The 24,375-nt window shown below is 59.6% G+C and overlaps 1 long non-coding RNA gene across 1 annotated transcript; it reads left to right on the top strand.

The window, feature by feature from the left end:
- The first annotated feature begins 364 nt into the window (after nucleotides 1–364).
- On the top strand, nucleotides 365–8,375 carry LOC114093287 (uncharacterized). Its single transcript, XR_003582875.3, has 3 exons — nucleotides 365–791; nucleotides 6,482–7,335; nucleotides 7,694–8,375. It is a non-coding gene; the product is annotated as an uncharacterized lncRNA (long non-coding RNA).
- The last annotated feature ends 16,000 nt before the right edge of the window (nucleotides 8,376–24,375 follow it).

A 24,375-nucleotide genomic window follows, 5' to 3' on the forward strand; every position in this document is an offset into this window, starting at 1 on the left:
TGGGAAACTAGTGGCTCATGCCACGCGGAGCCTCGTGTCTCTTCCATATAACGAATCAGGGGTAAGTGTCCAGGATCGGGGAGGGGCTCCACGGTGGTGATCAGGGACTTGTTGATGGACGTCTGGGTGGCTTTCTGTTGCAGGGAGCCTCCTGTCACTGTGTGGACAGACGCTTCCATTTCTCCCGGTGAATTCCTAGGAGCAGAATGGGTAGGTCAGGCACAGGTGTCTCAGGGCCTTCCTACTGTGACCAGCTGTCTGAAGCTGGGCAGTCAATGGATAATGGAAACTCACTGTTCACAACGCGGGAAGCCGAGAAATTCAAGATCAAGGTGCTAGCAGATCCGGCGTCTGGCAAGGGCTGGTGCCTTCTTGCTGTGTCCTCACATGGCCGGAGGAGCAAAAGGCTAACCAGCTCCCTCGAGCCTCTTCACAAGGGCGCTAACTCCGTCCAGGAGGCCCCACCCTTGTGATTAAAACCGTCCCTAAGCACCCCCCTTAGTACTCTCACACGGGCAACCAAGTTTCAGTGCAGATTCTGTAGGAGACACAACATCCCATCCAGAGCAGTAAGAGACGGCCAGACGGTTTTCACAGTGGCTGAGCCGTGACACTGGGACCAGCTGTGACGGGAGGTGATTCTGTCAGCCTATACTTGCTATTTTCAATCTCAAGTGGTGCCCCTCCTGCTGGGTATGAAGGGTAACTGGAGGGTTTCCGTTTCCTGTCTCTTGAGGGTTGCTAACGTCTTTTCAAGTGCGAGTTGGCTGTTTGGATGCATCTTCTCTTTGGTGAGGTGCCTCTCGTATCTTCTGCCTGTTTAAGACTGTGGGTCATTTCATGTGTAGGAGTGCTTTATGTGAAGTGATGCTGGTCCTCCCTCGCATCCGGACAGGCATTGCGATACCGTTCCTGACCCGGGAGAGGCTCTCGGTTCTCTTAAGGGTGTTTTGTGCTCACTATAAATTCTCCATTTTCATGACGCCCTGTTTACCGCTTTTTCTTTTATGCTAATACTTTTGCCTCTTGGTCAAGGAAACTCCTCCTGCCGGTGAGGCCTTTTGAACGGCTCAGTCCATCTCCTCTCCCCCTCTGGCTGCCTCTGCCTCTCCTCTCCCGTTGCCTCTGCTCCTCCCCCAGAGCTCCCAGAGGATGGGGTGGGACATCTGTGGCCAAGTGAGACCCTAAAGCCTAGATTACCCCCCCCTCCAGGGCAGATCAGTGTCCCCACCCCCTTCCTTTCCCTGGGAGGATTTGGGTTTACGTTGGGCTGCAAGATTAAAGCCCAAGAGATTAAGAGATCACTTCTGCCCAGGAAGGCAGTTCCGCCTTTTCGCTCCTGATGGGGGTTGGGATAGGAGTAGAAGGGGGGCAGGTGGGTGGGGATGGAGCCTCCTCCACCTCAGGACCCCCGTTCTGGTGGGCCACTCTCTCCCTGTGTGGCCTTGGGCCCTGGCTCACCTCCCTCACTCAGAGAGTTTGGGGGGTCAGCGGAGTCGAGCTGCTTAGTGGGCACTCGCATGGGCTGTGGGTTCTCAGAGCGTGGCCCCCACACCAGCGGTCGCGGCGTTAGCTGGCAACTTGTAAGAAAGGCCAGCTCAGTGGACACGGGCAGGTCGTGAGTTCAAAGCCGGCCTCTGCAACACGGTGAGACCCTGTCTCATAGAAAGAAAAGCCAGCTGGGGGCCGTGGCGCACACCGGTCATCCCAGCACTCAGGAGGCTGAGGCAGGAGGACTCCAAGTTCACCACCAGCCTCTGCAACTCAGCGAGACTCTGACTCAAATAAAAAAAGGCTGGGGGTGTAGCTCAGCTGCTTTAAGAAGTGGGTGGTCCGCAAAGGCGGTTCCCCAGGAGCCCTGAAGGCCCTTTCCTGGTCTCCTTTGGGCCATCTCCCTGCTCCCTCTCCCTGCCTCCCAGGAGCCTTTCAGCTGACGCTCAGGAAGTGGGTGCCAAGAGCTGGCCCCCACTGCACGGTCCCCAGGCCCAGAGAACAGGGACTCAGTGCTGGGTGTCAGGAGATCGTTATGCCTCGGTTCATCTCTGACTCAGGATTCAGTGGTCCCCAATCAGGCAGCAGAGACCGTGGGCAGCTGGAGGCAGAAAGGGGAAGAGGGGACCGTCTCCCTGCCAGCTCCCTCCTGCCACTAGCGATGGGAGTCCCCTCCCCTTGACGCTGGAGCATGAGCAAGGAGCAGCCAGGCCGAGGGGAGGTTTATGGGTGGCGCTGAGCCACCCTGGGAGCTGGGGGGCCGGGCCAGCCTCCCTGCTGCCTGCGGCCCTCTCTGCCAGGTCACCAAGGGCCCTGTTCTCTGGAGGGGACCTGGCCTCAGCAATGCCCCTCCGTTCCCACTCTTTGCATCTGAGGGGGGCAGGGGCTGGCAGAGGGAGGAGCCCCTGGACGTGACCTCAGGCCGGCTCCTCCTCTGGGTCTCAGTTTCCTCATCTGTAAGCCACCGGCCGGGCCCAGCCCGGCCAGTGTCACAGGGTGTTGTGGCTGTGAGCCAAGAGGGGTCGAGGGCGAGGTTGGACGAGGACCTCATCTCCTACTGCTGGGCTTCTGAGGCCCATGGGGCTGGGGCGGGGGCACTGCTGCTTCTGACTCTGCGTGTGATTTGCACACACAGGTGTGTCTGCCCGGACATGTGCACAGTCTGAAGCCACTGCTACTGTGCCTGGTTGGTATGTGCGGGCGGGTTTGTACACGCGTGTGCAACGCCCTGATGGCCCTGGGCTGTGGCCCTCCTTCTCCTCCCCCGCCAGCAGCTGGGTGGGGGTGGGGCGTGGCTGGCGCTCAGGCCCGGGCCCCATCCAGCTGGTTATTTATTGATTAATTCTGCTGCCAGCTGATGGATGCCAAGCCTGTGCCAGGCACAGGCCCTGGGCTGATTTACATAATTAAAAACCATCAGTAACAGAGCCAGCCTCGCTCGCCAACGGCTTCCTCTAGCGTGACAACAGGCCGGGCCTCTCCCTCCCCTTCCTGTCCCCCAAGGCTTCCTCCCTCTCGGCCCTGCCGTCTCCCTGCCCTGCTCCGTGTCACTGCCTCAGCCCAGCCCTGGAGAGACTGGAGTGACCTGGAATCTCTGGTCACCGGCTGAGATTCCATTAGCCGGTGGTTCCGAGGCTCTTTGATGGAGAGTCCCAGCTTATACGACTCAGCTGTGATCCTCCAGAACGTGATTTTTCAAGAGTCTATTACTCAGTGTGACAAAGGAGGGAAGTGTTTGTTCTCTGCAGCCCTCACGGCTCCCGAGAAGGCGGAGGCCGCGGGGTGGGCTGGGCCAGCCAGCCTCTCTTTAGAGGAGTTTGTCCCTGCAGAGGGGGGGCCGGAGCCGCAGGAGTCTGTGCAGAGGGAAGGAGGACCAGGGACCAAGCCCGAGAGCTGAGGATTCTCTGGCTGTGGCCCCACTTCCAAGACGACGTGGGAAGGAGACATTGGATCTCGTGGAGAGTGTGATGTCCCTCCTGAGGGCCCTCAGGAAAGACTCCTGTGGTTAGAGAGGCAGTTTGGGGCGACAAGCGTGGGCTTCTCCACTTCTGGGCTGTGTGATCCTGGGGACGTTACTCAGCCTCTCTGAGCTACAGTGTCCTCACCTGGGAAGTGGGGGTTGTCTTGAGGTCCAGTGTTCACCCCTGGAGAGTGCTAGAACACAGCCGTCCCAAGTGAGCCCCTAGTGGGTGGGGGCTGATGTTGTGTGGCAGTGAGGTTTTGGGGAGGCCACTGGTGTTTGGGGTTGAGGCCCGTGTGCTCATGGCCCAGGACACCAGAACGACAATGACCAGGTTTGCAAACAAGAAAGGGTTTATTCACAAGGCAGCCAAAGAGGAGGAGGGGGGTCCAGTGTCCCGCCGAGGGCAGGGTTTGGGAGTCTTTATGGGGTAAAGACACAGGGTGGTCCGAGGCCTAAGCTCAGCTCTGAGGTGGAGTTCCGGACCTTTGGACATCCAGAGGTCACTCACTGGCCCTGGCACAGGCCCGAGGGAAGGGCGGGTGGCTTCAGTGTTCTGAGCTACCTCTGCCACGTCTCCACGCAGAGGGGGCTCCACAGCCCGGCAGGGGGTGCACTGCTTGGCCGGGTGACCCCTAAAGTGGCAATAAAAGCAAGCGCCAGAGGGCAGGGAAGTGGAGGCCCGTTCAGATTCAGCAGAAGGTAGCCCCCCCTCCCCGGCAGCCTGGCCAGGCGTGCTGACCCTGGGGACATGGGGCCCAGCTCCCAGCCCAGCCCGTCGGGCGGGGGACCTGGCCTCTCTCTGGTCTCTCCGGTTCATCTGCCCCCACCCCGGCCTCTTCCTCCCCATTTCCGTTGCCACAGCCCCACTGCTTGGCCGAACCCTTCCCCCTCCCCAGCCACCCCACCTCCAGCGGTTTCCCCCGGAGGTTTTGAGGGGAACGTGGCCCCACCCTGGTCCCCATCCACCATCGCGGCCTGGAAGTCCCCTCGCAGACCCTGTCCCCCAGCCTCAGGGTGAGGGCCACATGTCCTGGTCCTAGCACAAAGGACCTTCAAGTCGCAGTCGGCAACCTGAGAACCTGGGGCTGGAGACGCCCAGAGCACCGGGCTTTAGCTGGACGCCTGGGACCCTCTGCAGGGTGACCCCTAAAATGGCAATAAAAGCAAGCCTGAGGACAGGGAAGTGGAGGGTCTGTTCAGATCCAGCTTAGTCAGATCCGGAGAAGATGTGCCGAAGCTGAACAAGTCGAAGTGAATGAGCAAGGAACGTCCCACGGAGCAGCGCAGTGCGCGCAGTGTAGCAGAACGGAACTTCCTTAGGAAGTCCAGCACCGCCAGGTGTGGCCCACGCCTGGGACCCAGGGACTCGGGAGGCCGAGGCTCGAGGATCCCCACCCAGTTCAAGGCCAGCCTCAGCAACTGGGCAGGACCTGACTCAAGATGAAATTTATTTCTTTTTTTCTTTTTCTTTTCTTTTTTTCCAAAATGAAATTTAAAAAGGGCAGGGGATGTAGCTCAGGGGTAGAGTGCCCCAGGTTCAATCCCCAGTACTGCCAAAAAAAACCCCCCAAAAACATTAAATGCAGACTTCCCACATGGAAGTGGGAACATCCTAGAAGGGACCCAGAGGAGGGACTTAGACAGACAAGTGCACCCCACGTTCCCAGTGCCAAAAGGTGATGCAGCCAAAGTGGCCAACAGAGGAACAGATAAGGAACAGGTGACTCTATGTATAGGGGACTATTATTCAGCCTAAAAAAGGAATGAAATTCAGATGCTTGGCTACAACACGGATGGATCTTGGAAACATGCGAAGTGGAAGAAACCAGAAGTAAAGGGTGAACATTGTCCGTTCTGTTTACACAAGGTCCCTGGGACAGTTGACAAAGTGGCCAGGCCTGGGGGAGGGACGGAGGGGAGGGGAGCTCTCACTCAAGGGGTTCAGAACTCACATCGGGGTGAAGCAAAGTTCCGAAGACGGGCCGTGGTGCTGGCTGCACAGTGACGAGGGGACTTAACGCCCCTGGAGCGCACGCCTCAACAGGACCGAAACGGTACATCTTAAAACTGTCTTTTCGTTGTTGACGGCCCTTTATTTTATTCATTTATCTGTACGCAGAGCTGAGGCTCGAGCCCAGGCCTCACGTCAGAACGGTTCATTTTTAGGTTGTTTAGACTTGACCACAGTTTTCAGAAGTAGCCTCGGATCACCCAAAGGGAAGTCTCTCTCCAACCCTCTGTCCCCGCTCACTCGCAGGATGGAGTGCGTCCGGTCCCCTGGCAGGCCGCTGCCTTCCTTTACCCTTGATCTCGCTGAATGCGGCAGGGTGTCGGAGGGCGCTGGCCAGGGCCAGGTGGCGTTCAGCAGCGCTGCGCTTTGGGGATTGGACACGGCCCCAGAGGCGACAGAGGAGCCATTATTCGCGGAATTTCCCTTCAGTGCCCATCAGAAGAGGAGACGCCACACACAGGCACACTCCGCGGCTGGGGAGTCCTGGGGACAGCGGCCTGACCCTGGCTTTGGTTGCATTTCACGCCGGAGAGGGTTCCTGCTTGTTGGGCAGCGGCTTGGACGGGGTTTCATAGGCTTATGCTGCTCACGGTTTCTCCTGCTGAGCAGAGGAGAAGGTCAATCCCTGGGGCAGAGGAGCCCTCGGGGTCGAGGAGTCCCCGCAGTTGGGTTTACAGCTCGGGCATCTCTGTATCACAGGTGTAGATTGTATCTCAGCTCTGTGGTGACAGTGTCAGGTGGCTCAAGAGGCTGGCCACGTTGCTGAGAGTGACGCGGCGTGGTGACGCACCTGTAACCAGCTCTCAGGAGGCCGAGGCAGGAGGAGTGCAGGCTCGAGGCTGGCCTCAGTAACTTAGCGAGACCTTGTCTCAAACTTACAAATAAAAAGGGCTGGAGGTGCAGCTGGCGGCAGAGCGCCCCTGGATTCGGTGCCCAGTCCTGGGGGTGGGGGAGTCACGAGAAGGGCTTTTGTGCCACAGAGGACGGCTTTGGAGCTTTGTCTTTTTTTTTTTCAGAAAGCTCAGTGTGCACCTCCAGTCAACAGGGAGGATCTGGGGCTGGAAGAGCAGATCTTCGTCCTTCCTGTCCCTTCTGATGGCTGGCTGGAAAGACGTCCACCCAGGGATCCTGGTTCGGCTGTGATTTTCTCAGCAGGAAGCTCGGGAGGCGCCCTGACCCGCCGGCTGCACTCGTGGGTGAGTGCGGAGTGCGGCATCCCGGAGCCGGGGCCTCCAACAAGGTGGCACTGCCTGGCCCCGCAGGCCACGTGACAGGCATGCTCTCTGTCTGGATCCCTGTGTCCCTGTCCAGTCTGTGTCGTGACTCACAAGGCAGCCATCAGAGTACCCCAAAACGTCCTCCCTACGGTGTCAGGGACAGCGATGAGCAAGACCCAAATAAAATGTGCAGCACATTCCCTCACGTATGGACAGTGACAGAAAATCGAGCTACAATTGCTTTCGTGCATTCTGAGAGCTGGGTCTCTGCCCGAAGGTGGGGATGTAAATAAGGCTGATGTTTACCTCTCTGTTGCGAAACGATCTGAGCCTACAGGAGCAGTGCTGTCTGCAGATGGCTGCTCTAGCTCCTGCCATTGCATCTGCCTTTCAGCTGAGGCAAGAAAATGAAGGGGAGGTACCTACCTTTCTTTTTGAAGGCATTAACCGGAAATTGTTTCTGCTCTCATTCCATTGGTCAGAATCCAGTCATGTGACCCCGTCTATGTGCGTGGCAAGCACCTATCTAAATAGCTGTGTCTTTTATTCCTGCAGAAGATAGGGCGGGGTACACTGGGGACACAACCGCAGAGTCTTCCTCAGTGACTAGTGGCCAGGCGCTGTTTCAGGTGGTGAGGTAGAACAATGGACAGGTCAGTGAACACCCTGGCCTCTGGGAGGAGAGCTGGGGCCCTGGGAGCCCAGAGGAGGTTCCCAGGTGGAGGGAGTGGCCAGTGGCTGGGCACAGCTGGCCGGAAGCCCAGGAAGGGGAAATGCAAAGGAAGCAGGGGGAGGGGACCCTTGAGGGGCAGCCCCAGGGAGTGGTGGGGACAGGCCCAGGGCAGTGGAGCTGGGCCTTGGTGAGAGGAAGGGACAGAGTGGCCTCAGAAGGAGGAGTGTGGATGTCGGGGACACCTCGCAAAGGATCGGAGGTCACTGTGGCTTGAGGGCAGATGGGGAGGAGAGATGGAGGAGGCTTGGGGACACAGGGGCGTTTTCCTTCTATGACAGGAAGCCTGAGGCCGGCAAGATGGCTTGGATCAATGTTCCGCCCCAGTCCAGGTCGGAAAAGTCTGGCCCCGCCCGTGTGGGGTGCCTGGCTTCTGACACGTGAGAAGAAAAGACTTTCCGCGAACCCGCCTGCTGCTCTCTCCTTCCGTCTCACTGGTCACCTGGCTCACAGGGCTTCCCTCGCTGCAAGGGAGCCTGGGACATCGGGAGCAGGGTCTCAGGATTGGCTTGGAGCAGGGCACGGAGCCTCTTCCTGGGCAGCAGGGTTCTGTTGAGGCACAGAAGTGGGGTGTCCCCAGCTCTTGCTCGGCAGTGGCTTCTGTGCCGGTGAAGTGAAGTGTGTGTTGGTGGGTGCCCGCGGGAGTCACCCATCCTCCGTGTTGTTGGCCATTAACTTCAGGGTCCCCTCCACCTGCAGTGTGACTTGGAAAAAGAGAAAATAATTTTGCAACGAGCTTCACCTGTTTGCCGCGGGCGGCTTGTCCCTCCCTGTGTGGCTAGTTTGCAAGTGTCTGGGCAGTGGCACAACTGTGCCTGGCTTCTCTATGTGACAAGCCACTTGGAAAAACACCTCCACATCTCTGGTCTCTTTTCTGCCATTCGTGATGGGAGTCATCGATTGTGCACTGGAGAGTTTTATTTTGAGCTTGTTCTATCTAGTAAACTCCAATGGTTTCCCCCAGGGACGCCTCGATGTGTTTTGGGGGCAAAATGTGAAAACTTCACGGGGTCCTTTCCCAGCCAGCACCAGGCAGCTGACAGAGGAGCCCACACGGGTCACAGGTGATGCAGCTCTGGTGTTGGGTGTTTATGGCTGTGCTTTCTGTGTTTTACAAAATCATACATTTCTGAGCCAACACATTCCACAGGCATATTAAATCCTATTTCACTAGGTTACGACTGAGTATATTTTGGATTATACAATTTTTGTTGAAATTTTGACTCTTACGTTGATATTTCAACAATTCCATTTTGCATTATATGTTATGTTTACTTTTCTTATTTGGAGCTATCGTACAACTGCAAACACTTATTGAGATCTTGCCATGTGCCAGATGTTGGCAGTTTTGATTATTATTTATTTTTTGTGGTGCTGGGGATTGAACCCAGGGCCATGCACACACTGGGTAAGTTCGACTCTGAGCTAACTCTAACCCACACAGAGGCAGTTTTTAAAACATGTCCCATTTTTAAAAAATACTTCTGTTGTGGGACGGGGTCTATGTTCCTTCCTCTCCAATCTGGGCTGGCCCAGGCTTGGTGGCCCTGGGAAGCTCAAGCAGCAGATCACAAGTTGGAGTCCAGCCTCAATGATTTAGGGAGATCCTGTCTCAAAATAAAATAAAGAACGGGCTGCAGGTGTAGTTCAGTGTCCAATGCTCTTGGGTTCCATCCCCAGGACCTCCAAAAAGAAAAAAAGAATCTGGATGGCACTTAGTGACTCTTGCTGTCACCAACAGGAAGCAGCGGAAGTGATACATCCTGGTCTCCAGGTGCATATGCCTTCTGTCTGGCTCTCGTGGACGCTGGTCTGCCTTGTCAAAGCCCAACTCCCCTGTTTCTGCCATGCCAGAGGGAGGCCCTCAGTCACCGGCTCCAGGGCACCTGCCAGTTGACAGTGGGCACCAACCAAGTGCCAGCTTTGTGGCTGAGCCATCTTGGATGTCCCCTTGGGCCCAGCAGAGCCGTCAGGTGGTGGCAGCCCCAGGAGACACTGGCTGCCACCAGGAGAACTCCCCAGCTGAGCCTCCCAGAACTCCTGGAATTCAACACGGGGAGCCAAAGGTGCGCCTTGTCCAGGCTGCATTCATCAGAGAGGCCTGGCCGCAGGCGCATGTCCTCAGGCCGAGCAGGGGAGGGGCCGTGGGTTCTGACGCCCCACCTGGGGACAGTGGGGGAAGGAGGGGAGGGAGGTGCAGTGAGAGGAGCCAGCCAGGCCCAGTGTCCCTGGCCAGGGAAGCCCAGGCCCTGGGGCCTCTTTTGGACAGGAGCCCTTCAGGGGCTGAGCCAAGCTCATCCCCTGTTTCAAATTTGCAAAATGTCAGTGGATAAAATTGTAGCATCCATCCCCCCAAGTGTAAAGCCCACCAGCTGCCTGGGGACCCCGGGGACTGTGGGAGCCTGTAGGGGACGTGGACCCCCGGTTCCTGGCATCCTGGGTCACGGTGCTCAGGAGCTTCCTGGGAAAAGATATTATTACAGCCATAAAAACAAAGGACCTGAAGTCTAACTGTAGGTGGCACCTTGGAGCCCATCTCAGACCACCTGCCAGCCAGGCTGAGCCAAGGGAAGCCACGTGGGAGCCATCACTCCTGCCCACGGTGGCCGAGCAGCAGGGGCAGAGGGTGGTGGGGGCCAAGCAGTGTAGAGGACATTAGCAGCCAGAACACGGGGCAGTGGTCACTGAGGCTGGGCCAGGGCGAGCTGTAGGGTTTGTGACCCAGGTGGTGGCCGGGGACCTCCACCTGGAAGGGGACCCCACTCCTGATTTAATGCTCTTGAGCTTCTTAGTGCTTTTGGAGGGAGGGGCTTCACTGGGCCTGGAGCTGGTCCAGGCTGGGGTCAGCCGCTGGCTCAGGACGCAGCGCTGAGCAGGGCCAGGCAAAGCGGGGGAGGAGGGAAGCCGTCACCTGTCCCCACCACCCAGTCAGGAAGCAGAGACGCTAGGATTTGAACCCAGGCTGTGGGACTCCACCCCCCTGTCTCCTGGGACAGCCCTCACAGCCAGCTGCTCTCCTGAGGGTCACTGGAGTTGTCCCCCTCCTCCGGGGAGCCTTCCTGGATTGCTCTGGCCTGGTCACGCCTGCCCTCCCTCCTTCCTTTCCAGTCCAAGGGCCAGGCCCCAGCTTTCCTGCTCATCGGTCCCCCTGGTTACCAGAGTGGGGCTCCTGGCCCAGGCCCCACCCCCAATCTACCCTCATTACCCTGGCTGCAGTGATTGGGCCAGAGGGTGAGCATGTGACCCAGGCAGGCCCAATCAGAGTCCCCGCTGGCGCAGTTGGGTGGAGAGGCCGGACAGCTCGCCCCACTCTGATCCTGAGCCTGTGCCGGGAGCCGCGGGCCGGGGGTGCTCCGGTTCCATTGCCATTGGGAGTGAGAGGGATGCTGGTGGCCCCTTCCCCTCCCCAGCCTTCCCCAGGCACCTTTGTGGGATTCAGCCAGGTCAACCCAGGCTGCCCTTGGGTTTCTGTCACACCCAGTGAGTCCCAAGTGATAACTTCCTCGATGGTGTTTGAGGATGGGCACCCCAGGACATAACCTGGCACCCCGTGAATGATGAGGGACAGTGTGAGCCTCTCCAAGGAGGGCAGGGCTCTTCTGAGCTCCAGCCCGCTTGGCTGTGACACTGACCCTGGTCTTGTCCCCCTCCTGGCCTTCCCTCGGCCACTGGCGGGGTCTGCATTGAGTCCCCATCTCCAGGCTTCCTCCTCCTGAGTTCCCAGCAGGGACAGGGCTGGGCTCTGGGGAAGGCGTGGAGAACTTGGCCATTGGCAGAAAATTGGCAACTCTGGCACCTCCAGGTGCCGCTGGGGAGTCGGCACACCTGGGGTCTGCTTGGGCTGGTCTGAGGGGGTGCCCTGAGGCCCGTGGTCCTGCATGAGGGCAGGCAGGAAGCAGGCGACGTGGGGAGACGGGGAGGCTTCAGGGAAGCTGGGGCTGAAGCGGTGCTCAGCACAACCCAATGGGCCAGGGGGTGAGGATGGGGGTTGCTCTTTAATCTCAGGTCTGGGCTGTGGGCCAGAAAGGGACAGATGCCCCTAGGGCATCCAGAGGGTGAAGGAAGGACACTACAGCCACTGTACCTGAAGGAGAGGTAATGGGACACCTGCACCCTGCAGCAGGACTCACCTGGCTGTGGGTGGGGCGAGACCTGGTTAGGTGTGCCCAGCGCCCACCCTGGCCCCTTCCTCCCTCCCACACCTTTCCTCCTCTGTTGGTGACTCTTCCCCGGCTCACACTTCATGGTTTTATTTAGCAGGTATTTTTGACACGCCCACCATAGGGGAGACCCCGCCTTACCCCAGTGGGGGACGGAGGGAGAGGGAGGGTTTAAGGTGTGGTTTGGGGGCAGAGATGACAGGAGGTACTGATGGATCAGATTTGTGGTAGCCCAGTTGGCATCCAGGGACATTGGGATTTTAGGCCTGAGTAACTTGGTAACAGCCATCAACCCTCCTTCACCATGAGCTGGGGTCCCCTACCTAGAGCGACCTTCAGACATGCAGATTCTAGACAGAGAGAACCCTTCTGGGAAGTGACAGGCCATAGTGGCTTAAGAATGAGACTCACGGGCTAGGGCTGGGGCTCAGCGGTAGCGCACTTGCCTGGCATGTGTGAGGCACTGGGTTCGATTCTCAGCACGTAAAAATAAATAAAACAAAAGTCTATCAACAACTAAAAAAAAAAAAATTAAAAAAAGAGAAGGAGACTCACCTAAAACACTGAGAGCCCCGTGGTCATGGTGTGGCTGCGTCAGCAGGAAAGCCTGGGTGAACCGTTGCTCTTTCCTCGCTGTGTGATCTTGGTCAAATTGCTTAGCAACTCTGAGCCTCATCAATAAAATGGGAACTAAAAGGATCAGTGCCTCGTAGGATGGTTGTCATTGTTCCCTGAGACTAATTCATGTGGAGCCCTTGGCGTTGAGCCTGAAAGAGAGTAAATGCCCCATTTTGAGCTATTATTGTGATTCTAGGTAGACTCTGGCCAGATTGCAGACAACTCCAGATGCCAGGCCGAGGGGGGGCGCTTCACCCTGTGGACTCAGAGCCTGGAAGTTTTTGAGCAGAGAAAGAACATGAAGAAACCAGCCAGTCAGCGCCTTTCCAGTCTGCAGCCTCCGGAGCCTCGGAGCCCGCAGCAGGTCGCAGTGACAAGCCTGGTCGCTGACCTCCAGCTCCCAGGGGCCTCCGGCTGACCCAGTTCCAGACCAGGGCGCAGAAGCCGGCGAGCCCCATCCCCGGCGTCCCCAGGCAGAGCTAGATGGATGGTTTAATAACCGGCTGCCAGGCTCACCTCGAGGCAGGGCCGCCGAGCCTCCGGGACTCACGCCACCCCTGCTGTGGCAGCAGGATCCCAGGATGGAGGGATTTTGGAACTCTGCAGAAGGGTGCCCGGGCCCAGATGGCAGATGCCCAAATGGCAGACGCCCAATGGTGCAGGGCGCGGAGGCCCTGTCTGCTGGGCAGCTCGTCAGGTCGCTGCGGAGAGCCCCGCCCCCTCCACCCCATCTAGCGCCTCCTGGGGTGTCTCAGGGGACCGCTGGCTCCAAGGGCTGGGGAGGTGGTCCGCCGCGGGGCTGTCCATGCCCTGAAGACCCCACCTCTGTTGGACCTGCTGGGGTGGGGTGGGGACACCCACCGTCTGACCCTCGCACCCTTGGGTGGGAAGCTCACCCCAGCACCCTGTTTGTGGCCTGGTGGGGGTCGGGGCACCCAGGGCACAGACCTGGGTCAGACACAGGATTGCTCAGGTCTTAGTGGAGGTACCAGATGTATCAGCAGGGGGACAGGAGTCCCCCTGATGTCCTGGGGCACATTCCTGGGCTGCTTTACCCTGACTGGCAGGGTGGTGGCCTAGCAAACCTGACCGCCCAGTAACCTCAGCCCTGGGCCAGTAGGCAGGTAGCCGCCAGCCCCCCAGTGGGATCTTCTGGGTCCCCTTCCACTGTGGGACCTTTGGGTCTGAGGGCATCCATCTGGATACTACTCCCCAGAGTGTGGTTCAGGCCCTCACAGGGACACTGGGCCCCATTGCTGGGCACCTTGTCTCTTGTCCAGCCTCATGAGGAACTCTGCGTGCACCCTTTGTCCTCATTAGGTCTGGCACTTCCCTTGCCTCGTGGGCTACGGAGAACAGACGCCAGAACCACAGGATCTAGTGGAACCGCGTCGCCTGCTCTGGCCCCACCCCACTGCTGCCCTCCCCTGGCTAATCTGCACGCAGGACTAGGTGACCAGACAACCCATCTCAGACCTCCTGGCCTCCAGACGGCCCTGGCTCCTGGGGTCCACATCCCGTGTGGAGCCTTCCCACTGTGAGCAGGGGGACCTGTGTGACAACAGGAAACTGCAGATGTGACAGTGGGTGACTTCTAAAAGACACCGTGGCCCCTGTCTTGGGCGGCAGCTGCCATTCCTGAGGCCACCCAGGCAGTCCTGTGGAGCCGTCCAATGTGACAAGGAACTGAGGCCCCCAACCAAGAGCCAGCCCCGCTTGCTGGCCCCTTCAGACAGCCATGCTGGGCACACCCTCAGCCACGTCCAGTCCTGGGGTGGCGTCGGGGGCCCAGCCAGACTTCTCGATGGCAAACTCACAAGCCCCCTCGAGTCTGAGCCACCCCCGCCCTGCAATCCCAGGCCACAGAGACTGAAATAGTAAGCTTCTCTTTTATTTATTTATTTATTGCTGATTCAAGCCACCGAGGTTTGGGGTGGCTCCTTACACAACAACAGGACTGATGTGGTCACCCGCACACTGTTCTGAAGGATCTGAGAGGAGAAAAGTGTCCCCAGGCCGAGGGAACAGCACCATCAAAAGCACACTGTGGAGGTGATGATGGGCAGGGGGCAGGGGGCGGAAGTGAGGGGAGGGGCATCTGTCTTGCTTACTGCCCTGCAAAATGCCCATGGGTCCCTTTAGGAAGGGGCATTCTCCAGAATCTCTTCCCACGCAGGCCTCCTGGGGGAGGGGCCCCCCTTCCCATCCCCCTCATAGCCACTCTCTCATCTGTCTTGCTTACGGCCCTGCCACAGCGTGTGGAAAAACACAATGCCCCCAGATGGAGCAGTCCCAGGTGGGCAGGGCGGCCCCCCGGTGGGCAGGGCGGCGGGGCCCTTTCTTCTCCTCCCTGGCTCCTCCTCCAGTGCCCTCAGTCCCAGCTGAAAGCTTGAGGTTTGGGTCTAGATCCGAAACAGGAGTGTGATCCCTTCTGTGCACTCGGGTGCGTGGGGACGTGTGTGCGCGCATTTCTTTCTCCAAAAGAATCACTTAACCTATTTTTCCTTAGCACCAATTCAAAATGCCGTGGGGACCAAGCGCAAAACCACTTCACCTGGGTAGGAAGGGCGCATCTTGTTTAATCCACCGCGCGAGCCTTGGCTCTCAGCGTCCCCTGTTCCTCTCCTCCGGGTCCTCCTGGTCTTCCTGCCCTCGAAGCCCCAAGGAAGGAAAGATCTGCCTGAAAATCATCCTCAAGGCCGTGTGGCCAGGCCAGTGGGGTTCCTTGGTTGTGAGCCCCGTCTGGCCAGGGCACTTCTTGGTGGGCTGCTAGGTGGGCTCCTCTGCACCCCAGGGAGGTCTCAGAGCTGGAGGTGAGGGTGGGGGTCTGAGATGTAGCCCAGAGGTCCAGGAAGGACGGCCCGTGTCATCTGGCATTGAAATCCCTGGGGGTTGGGCTCACATCATTCCATCCACAGTCCTGTTGACCCAGATCGGGGCAGAGATGGTCATCGTGACCGCCCATGGCAGTGGGGAGGGAGGGAACCGGGGGTTGATGGGAGGGAGGATAGATGCTGGGTGCCCAGAACAGAACCCCCAGTGTCCACTTTTGCAGCTCATTCATGAGAATAATATCTGAGCAGCCTCCGCACAGTGCCTGTCCCTGAGCAAGCCGTGGACATGTGGCAGTGTCTGACAGAGATGGTGGAGTGGAGGGAGAGTTGGGGAGGGACACGGAGAATAAATGACATGATATGGTGTTGCTGTCAGTAACTCCTCCTGACTGTGGCGGGAGCCCGTGGAGGGAGAAGTAGGTTGAGCAGCTCTGTTGGGGGTGGTCAGGGGAGGCTTCCTGGAGAAGGTGGCCTTCGAGTTCTACCTGGAGATGGACTTGAAGTAGACATGCGGGGAGAGGATCTGAGAGGAGAAAAGTGTCCCCAGGCCGAGGGAACAGCACCATCAAAAGCACAGTGTGGAGGTGATGATGGTGATGTTTGCTGAACTGGGGATAGAACCCTGGGCCCTTGCACAGGCCAGGCAAGCGCCCCGCCCCTGAGAGACATCCCCACCCCTTTTAGTTTTCTTTGAGACAGGGCCTTGCTGAGTTGCTCAGGCTGGCCTTGAACTTGCCATCTCCTCCCTCAGCCTCCAGAGTAGCTGGGATTAGAAGTATGTGCCACCGCACCCAGCAGGCATGAATATTATGGGATGACAGACTCATGGAATGTTCTGGAAAGGGCAGGTATTGGTGTTGCTGGACACAGAGCAGGTGTAGGATGGAACTGGAGATGCTGAAGGGGTGAGTCAGGGCCTGACTGTGGAGTGCCTTATTTGGGTGTGGGGGGAGTTTGGGCTTTGTTCTCTAGCAGAGGGGATTTACTGTGTGTGTCTGAATCTGAACCCAAGGCAGGCATCACCAATCGATCTTGACACTCTGCAGAAAATGAGCACCTAGGGAACTGCTGCCAATCAAAAGTGAAGTCTATTTGCACGCTGCGTGGGCTCCGGGGCACAACTGCAGGGTTTAAAAGTATAAGTGAGGAGGAGGTTGTGGCAGTGATTAGGTGAAAGATGAGGAGGCCTGACTGAAACCACTTCTGTGGAGATGGACAGTCGCTGCCCACATTTGTCTCAATCCCCTCTGCACCATGGCCTGGCCAGGGAGTGTGTGTGTGTGTGTGTGTGTGTGTGTGTTGGGTCTATCTGAATTCTATTAATTTTTTTTTTGTGTGTCTGGGTATGCAGCAAAGGACCTTTGCAGTACAGGTGATTGAATGCAGGGGGCTCTACCATTAAGCTATACCTTCAGCCATTATTATTATTATTATTATTTTAAATTTCAAGACAAGGTCTTGCTAAGTTGCTGAGGCTGGCCTCGAACTTGTGATCCTCCTGCCTCAACCTCCCAAGTAGCTGGGATTACAGGTGCATGCAGCTGTGCCTGGCTTACCTGGGCTCTATTTCAGCAAGGAGGGGATGGCTTTTCTGGTTCTGCACTATTCAACACAGTAGCCACAAGCAACATATAACTGTTTAAGTCTAAATCAATAAAAATATCAATTAAAAATTCAGTCCCACAGTCATATCAGCCACAATTTTAATCACTTAGTAGCCACATGGGGTTAGTGGTTACTGTATCAGACAGTGCAGCTATTTATACTTCCACTGTGGTGAAATGTTCTGTTGTACTGCACTGATCTAAAGAAAGACCAAGTATCCAGGTGGTGTGGTCCACCATGACCCTCAGCCCAGGTCATTCCATCTTCTACGATGGCAGCAACTGAGCTCAGTCTGAAACCCGTTTCAGTGTACATCTGCCCAGGAAGGGCAAAAGTCTTCCAAGGGCAACTGTTTTAGAACTCAACCCCTTTCTGAGCTAATACAGCTGGACATGGGGGTCCCAAGAAGGAGGGAGTGCCCATGCAGACATGCCCTGGGATTGCTGATTTGCTACTCTCATTTCACCAAGTGGGAAACAGCAGCTCAGAGAGGCGGTGACTTGCACTCAGCAGATGACTGGGAGGTCACGCAGATGGAACCAGAAGATGCCTTTTGCCTCTCGATGCCTGGCAGTCTTTGGGGGCACTGCTCAGTCTCCTGGGCAGGAGCTGAAGAGGTAGACCTTTGCCAAAGCCCAACCTCAGGGAACCGCGGAGACTGGAGCGGCAGGCAGAGTTCTCTGCAGTTGCGCGCCAGATCCACCAGAGGGCGCGGGGGCCGTCGTGTCTCCGCCTGGAGGGGGCGGGGCACTGGGGAGGGCTCTTGTGGCACAGACGCAGAGCCGGGACCCTGCTTGATGTGGGGGACGCAGTGTGTGCCATACCTCCCCTGCCCTCTAAGAGGGCTCAGATTAGAGAGTGGAGACAGCAGAAGGGTCTGGGTATGCAGCGGAGGACCTTGAAGGGTAGGTAGGAGTGTGCCACGCAGTCTAGGTGCAGGTGTGAAGGGCAGCGGTGGAACGTCCAGCAGTCGGTCCCCGAGATAACGGGTGGCCACATGCCAGCGCCTGTCTGCCCTCCCAGCCCCCAGGCGGCTTTCCTGGTTTCTGTTGCAGCCCAGAGAAGCTTCATGCTGGCCCGAGCCCCGGTCCCACTCCCCATCCCAAGCCCACACATGCCGGTGTCACCTGCAAAGGAGTGCACGCTGCTAGGAGGGTGGCTTCCCTGCCCCAGATGACAAGAAGGAACCATTTCTGAGCAGCTGTTCTTTCCCCTCTAGTGGTGCCCAATTCCATGGAGTTCCTTGCCCAGCCCCAGGTCGCTTCCCACCTCTGCCTTGTCCCCGCAGGCGCCACAGCCGGGGACACCCCTCCCTACCTTCTTCAGCTAGCCAATTCTCATTCATTCGTCAAGATTCAGCCCGAGCGGCGGTATTCCGGGTCTGGAGGAGACGCCCCCGCTGGAGCGCCTGCAGTGGGGCTGAGCCGTAGCGCAACCCTTGAGGACAGGTACCGGCGCCGGCGGCCCATCAACGTGATTGAGATGCACAGGGCCTGCCGGCGGCCGGGCTCAGCTGTCTGAGTTTGGGTCACCGCGGCAGGGAGGAGGCGCCTGACACGAGCAAAGACTCCAACCAGGTGCTAGGTGTCCAAGCGCCGGGGCATAGGCCCGATCGGCGCCAGAGCGTCTCCCTGCGTGTCCCACCTCTTCCTAGCAGCTTGCATCCCTTTGCAGGTGGTGGGACTGGGGCATGGAGCAGCATGCAGCTTCTCCGGGCTGCAATAGAAACCAGAATCCTCCTGGGGATACTCCTGGGGGATAGGAACAGCAGTGGACGGCCGCTGAGAGCCTGGGCAGGAGCCAGGGAGACCTGGAGACTAAGACTCAGCAAGCTCGCTGTGTAACCTTGGGGAGACTCAGTTGTCCCGCCTGTAAAATGGCACGCAGCAGCCACACGTCACTGATCGCCAGCGGTGGAGCGCGGGGTCAACGATCAGGGCGCGGAGGGGCGAGGGGTGGGGCGGAGGGGTGTCCAGGGGTGGAGGCGGGTCCCGGGATGGGGGCGTCCTTGGGCGGGAGCGAAGCGGGCGGTCGCTGGGGGGCGCTGCGCATCCGGGGCGGCTCGCCCGGCTGCAAGTTTGCCTCCAGCTGTTGAATGCGCGGTGGCGACGGGACCCGGACCCCGCCGGGTGAGCAGCGCAGGGGGCCCGCTCAGCGGGTGCCCAGGCTCAGCGGGGCCGCGGGGCCGCCGCCTCCCAGGGCGCCGCAGCTGCAGCAGCGGAGCCGGCGAGGCCCCCGCCCGGCGGGTGTGTGTCCGTGAGTGTGCGTGTGTCCGCGGGGCCTCGCGGCCGAGGGGCGGAGGGGCTTGCTGCGGGAAGGCCTGCGGAGGGAGCCGGGCGCGGCGGGCGAGGGCGCACGGACAGACGGCGCCGCGGCCCCTGACGCACGCTCGCGCGGCCCCTCCCGGGCGCCCGGCCCCGCCGAGGCAGAGGCGCGGCGGCGGGCAGGCGGGGGCGGCGGTGTCTGCGCGCACACGCTCGCTCACAGACACACACAGACACACGCACGGGCCACGCCACAGACACACGACACGCATAGAGCCACGGCCGGGCTCGCCGAGCCCGCCAGGCGCCGCGCACACTCGCACCCGCGCTCACATCCACACTCGCACCCGCGCGGAGGCCCGCAGCCGCCGCTGCCCGGAGGCGGCGGTCGCCCGGATCTCGGCTGGGGCTGGGGGTAAGTGAATTCCTCCAGATTTGAGCGCTGGTGGCCGGCGGGGACTGTGGGAGCCCGGGCAAGAGCCGGAGGCGACCCCCCTCCGCCAGCGGAGGTGGGGCTTGGAGAAGGACCAGAAGGGGGAGGATGAGACCAGGAGAGCCACCCCCAGTTCTTCCTGGTTTGGGGATCCCCTTGAGACCCCCAGGGGACCACCTTGCATGGGGGTAGTGGGGGTGGGGGTGGGCGGAGGCAAGGTGGGAGGACACGAAGGACGAGCGAGCGGCGAGGTGAGCATTTGGGGTGGTGGTGCAGAGGCTTGATGGTGGATGGTTGTGCTCGCCAGTGCCACACCGCACCTCTCTGCCCCTCTCTTTGGCAATCGGAGTCCCTCCCCCTCGTTTCAGGGGGTTCTGCCGGTCAAGGAATTCATCTTCCAACTGGTAAGGGGGGATTGACGGATACGGGATGGCCGTCCCAGGGGGAGGGGGCCAGGGTGGGGCTTTCTCCCCCTGCCCCGGCAGCAGGGAGGTGGGTTTGGTAGGAGGACAGAACTGGGGGGTGGGGACCCTGGCAAAGGCTTTGCCCCTTCCTGCGCTGGGCTGGTGTGGGGCAAGCAGGGAGGTATTGCAGGAAGCAGCAGAAATCGGCAGAGCCTGCAGCTCTGGCAGAGCCTGGGCCACTGCTGGCTGTGTGTGTCTGTGTGTGTGTGTGTCCGCGTTTGTGTGTGTGTGTGTGTGTGTGTGTGTGTGTTTGCATGTGGGCTCCAGCAACTGTCTTGGGAAGGGGGAGGGATGGGCGTGTTGGCTGGGGCAGTGCATGCAGGTGGGGAGGGACGCATGTGCCCTGCATGGACATGGGTAGACCCGGATCTCAGTGCACACGCGCGCACACACACATGCGCACGTTTGGTGGCCCAGCGGGGTTTCCTGGGACTGTTTGGAGGGAGAGAGCTGTTGCGTGGGGTTGTGCATGTGCGTGTGTGTGGGTGCATGTGGGCACTTGGGGAGCTTGTGTTTGGGACAGAGACCACCAGGCTGTGGTGTGTCAGGCATGCCTGAGGAGGGAGATGAGCCGGGACGGTGGTGTACCCTCGCTCAGCTCAGGGGACTGTGGTACTCAGGGCACTTTCTGCAGCTGGGGGCTCCCTCCATGCCCCCTCCCCCAACTCCTCCCTCACCAGCAGCTGCTTCTGGAGGGCACTGCTGGCTGGGTCCCTTGCTGGGAGACACAGGTGTTGGGCTGGAGTGTGTGTGTACGCGCGTGTGTCCAGGCTGCGGCTGTCACTGTCAGCAGGCTGTCGGAGGCGAGAAGCTGGGGGAAGGGGCAGTTGCTGGCCGCGCCTGCCCGCCCAGGGGAGGGTGGTGGAAGCTGCAGCCCAGACGGCAGGTGTGAGTTATTGAGGGACATTTGAATCTGAGCGGCAGCATCGTGGGGGCTGGGAGCGCTTGCAGGAGTGTGTGTGGGTGTGTGTGCGCGTGCCTGGCTCCCACCCTGCTCCTCTAGCCTGTGGACACCTGTAGGATGTAACATGTCTAGGTCATGGGCAGGGCGTGTGGGTGCTCAGGTGGGTAAACGAGCCTGGCGAGGGGGTGAGCACATGGACACTGTCCTGAGCAAGCTGTGGGCTACGGCTACATACGGGTGGACATGGGGACCTCTGGGCCATGAGCCCCTGGGCAGGAAGAAAGAGGAGTGACTGAAGGGGGACATCAGGGAGAAGTATGGTGACAGTCAGTGAGAACCTTGGGGTGTGACATCAACTCTGGGCTGCTGGTGACGTCACTGGGACAGCGGCATGAGGGGCCACCCCCACTGGCCAGAGTATGCGAGTGTGATGTCATTGTGTGTGGCACTGAGTGGGGTCATGTCCCCTGTGTGTTCGAGGGATAAGAGGAGGGGGATGGAGCCACAGGGTGGGCAGTCCCTCCCAAGAGACCCCATTTCCCAGTGGCCTGAGTAGGTGTGGGAGTCCTTTCCTGTGCCCCTGAGAAGTGCATCTCCTCTGCCCCCACATGGTGGCTCTTCTGTCTAGCCCCTCTTCCCCTTCCTGTCCCAGCCACTTCGGGGCACCTGTGTCCTAGTGAGTGTGCCTGTGAATGTAAATGCATGTGACAACTGTGGTGACAGCCAGGGACACCTTGGCTTCTAATCTCATTTTGCCACTTTGGGTGCTCTGTGCCTCAGGCCCTCCGCCACCCTTCTGAGCAGGGGTCTCTCTTCCACAACCTCGGACAGCTGGAGAGGGAGGGGGTCATAGGCGACTGTGGCCTCCAGGGGGTGCTGGTGCTGGCCCTCGGGGAGGGGACTCCACTCCCATGAGCTCTGTCCCCGCGTCCCTGGCCCCAGGCAGCTGCTCCTCCTCCAGATGAAGCCTAACTCTGTAAAGACTTCCTTTCTTCCTTGGGTCCTTGTGGCAGTCTGAGGGGCGGCCGGGCTGGCCACTGTGATGGGCACATTTGACAGATGGGCAAACTGAGGCCTGTCCATTCACTCTTCCATGGGAATTCCCCTCAAGGGTGGCTCCTGGGACACGTTTGATCAGCAGGTGCCGCCTGAAGGGAAGGACTCTCCTTTCTGCAAGATGAGGAGCTCCGTGGGGTGGGGGGGGTGGGGGCCTGGGCGAGGCGTGGCTGAGAGGTCACCGGCCGTCCTCCACCACGGATTCACACGGAAACCGCCATCCGGCCGTCAGCGCCCTCCAGTGGGGTGGGTCTGCGGTCACGGCAGCTCCGTGTCTGCTCCCTGCTGTGGCTTCTTCCTTGGGGTCTTGCAGGAAGTCTGCTTTGGAAGCAGACTGGGGTTGGGGCCACCTGTGCCACCTGCTGGCTGTGTGTCCCCCGGGGCCTGTCTGTGGAGGGCAGAGGCTGCTTTGCCTTTGAGGCTTAGTGAGCAAACATGACTCTGGCTTCCAGGGGCAGACCAAGGCAGTACCCGTCCCTGTCACTGCCCCCTGCTCCGCTGCAGTGCTCTGGGCCCATCTTCCCTCCCGCCCTGCCCCCACCCCAGGTGCCACTGAACCGCGTGGCATGTGTGGCCGAGCCTGGGTCGAAAGGCCTCCTCAGGAACGGCGTGAGCAGCCCAGAGGGTCAGCTCCAGCCCGTCTCCTGCCGCCCCAGTGCGGCTCTGATTAGATCAGCGTCCTGGCTCACAGCTGGCCCCAGGCCCTGCCACTGCTCTGAGGAAGGCGTCCGGGGGTTGGAATAAGAGAGCCCCTCTCCGGCCACCCGGCCCTGCGCACAGTCCCCAGGGAAGGCGGAAAAGGCATGGAGAGCCTCCCAGGCAGCCTTCTGTCTGGTCAGAGGAAGCGGTCTGGGCCCCATGCTGCTCATAGCAACAGTGATTACGGTGGTGACCATGACAATGGTACCAACAGCCAGACCTGGTGTGAAGCTCCTTACAAACAGCAATCGGCATTTGTTTCATCCCACAAAAGTTTTCTGCAGTAGGGGCTATTTCAGAGACAAGAAACAGAGAGGTTACAGAGCAGCCCGCGGCCACACAGCCGTGCAGCCAGGACTGGAATCCCCGCAGGGGGACTCTGGAACCAGCACCATTTACCGCTGAACCCCTTCGCCAGGTGGGCCTGGCCCTGTCATCTCGCTGAGGGCCTCTCTGGGCCTCGCGTGGTCATCTATACATGGGGACTGTGACCATGCTGCAGGGAAGCAGCAGGTGGGGAATCCATTTTCGTGGCTGCAGGGACAGAGGAGCAGGAAAGAGGCCTTGGGGAGGGCTCCTGGGTCAAGGTCCTCCTGTCCAGCCTGCTCTGAGCCCAGCCCCTGACTGGTTTCTCCTGTGCTCCTCCTCGTGGGGACCTGTGTGTTCCTGAGGGCAGCCTCTGCCCCTGGCCCTCCTCCAGGGCCTCCTGCACCAGCGGGCCCAGGGCAGCGCTGGCGGGGCTCCCAGGACAGGGGGAGGGTGCTCCCGGCCTGACGCAGCTATAGCTGGGGCCCCCTGGACTAACCTGCCACCTCCCCTATCTTGCCTGTAAGAGGAATCGGGGCTCAGGGGTCAAACCCTGCCCCTGGTCCTCATCCATGTGTGTTCCTGGCAAGTCAGTCACCTCCCTAAGGTCCTGTTTCCTTGAGAGTGAGGATGGTCCTGCCAAATTCCTCACCTGGGTGTAGCATGCTGTCTGGCACATAGTAGGGTTGGGTTCTTTCCCTCCTCCTTCCTGTCTGACGCGTCATTCATTCCTGGGGCCCTGGCGTGGGTCTCTCTCTGGCTGAGGCTGTGTGTCCCTGGCTGGGCTGTGTGTCTGTCTCCTTCCTTCCTCCACTTCTGAAATGCACTGGAACTGAGTCCCCGTCCTCAGGCTGTGGCAAGGCCGGGGGCTGCCTACCTGCTGCTGGGGTGTGCAGCGGGGCTGTGGGGGGGGCATCTGTGTGTCAGTGTGTGTGCTTGCATGTACCTGCCCAGCGGTCACTGCTCCTGGGGGTCGGGGACCTGGGGAGCAAATCCCAAGGTCCCCTGACCAGCCTGCTCTGAGCTCTGCCCCAAGTTTCAGACCTGACTCGGTTTCCCCCCTTGGCCTCTCTGTACGGCTCTCCCTGGGTCTTGGCGAGATGGAGGCTGCAGGTCACCAGCCTCCCGCCCTTCCCATCCTGTCCTGTCACCTGCGGGGATTTCACAGATCTGCTAGCTGAGCCGTTTCCGGCTCTCTCACTGCCTGTCAGCTCCGTATGCCCTCAAAAAATACTTGTTGAACAAATTCCTTTCATCTGCATGCGACTGAGGATGGATCGATGCATTTCCCATTCGGACTGGGTACACACAGACACTCTCCTGCGCATGCGTTACCCCAGGAGAACTGCTGGGCCCCAGGGCGCAGGCAGGGGCCTGAGTCCCAGCCTGGAGGAGCTCGGCTTTGAAGGAGGCATGGGACGTGTGTGACGTCTAGCAGGTGCACACAGTAGGGCTTGTTTGACAGATGTCCTCACTGGACTGTGACCTGAGCAAGAAGGGGCTGGTGCTGCCGGCTGGGGGCCAGGTGCTGAGCCAGCTTCGCGGCAGGGTGGGGGAGGCTGGATGTCTTCTGCTCTGGGCACCGCACAACTCCCTCGATTGGGCACCTGCCATGTGCCA

The sequence above is a fragment of the Marmota flaviventris genome, chromosome 3 (assembly GCF_047511675.1).
Source record: "Marmota flaviventris isolate mMarFla1 chromosome 3, mMarFla1.hap1, whole genome shotgun sequence".
Lineage (NCBI taxonomy): Eukaryota > Metazoa > Chordata > Mammalia > Rodentia > Sciuridae > Marmota > Marmota flaviventris.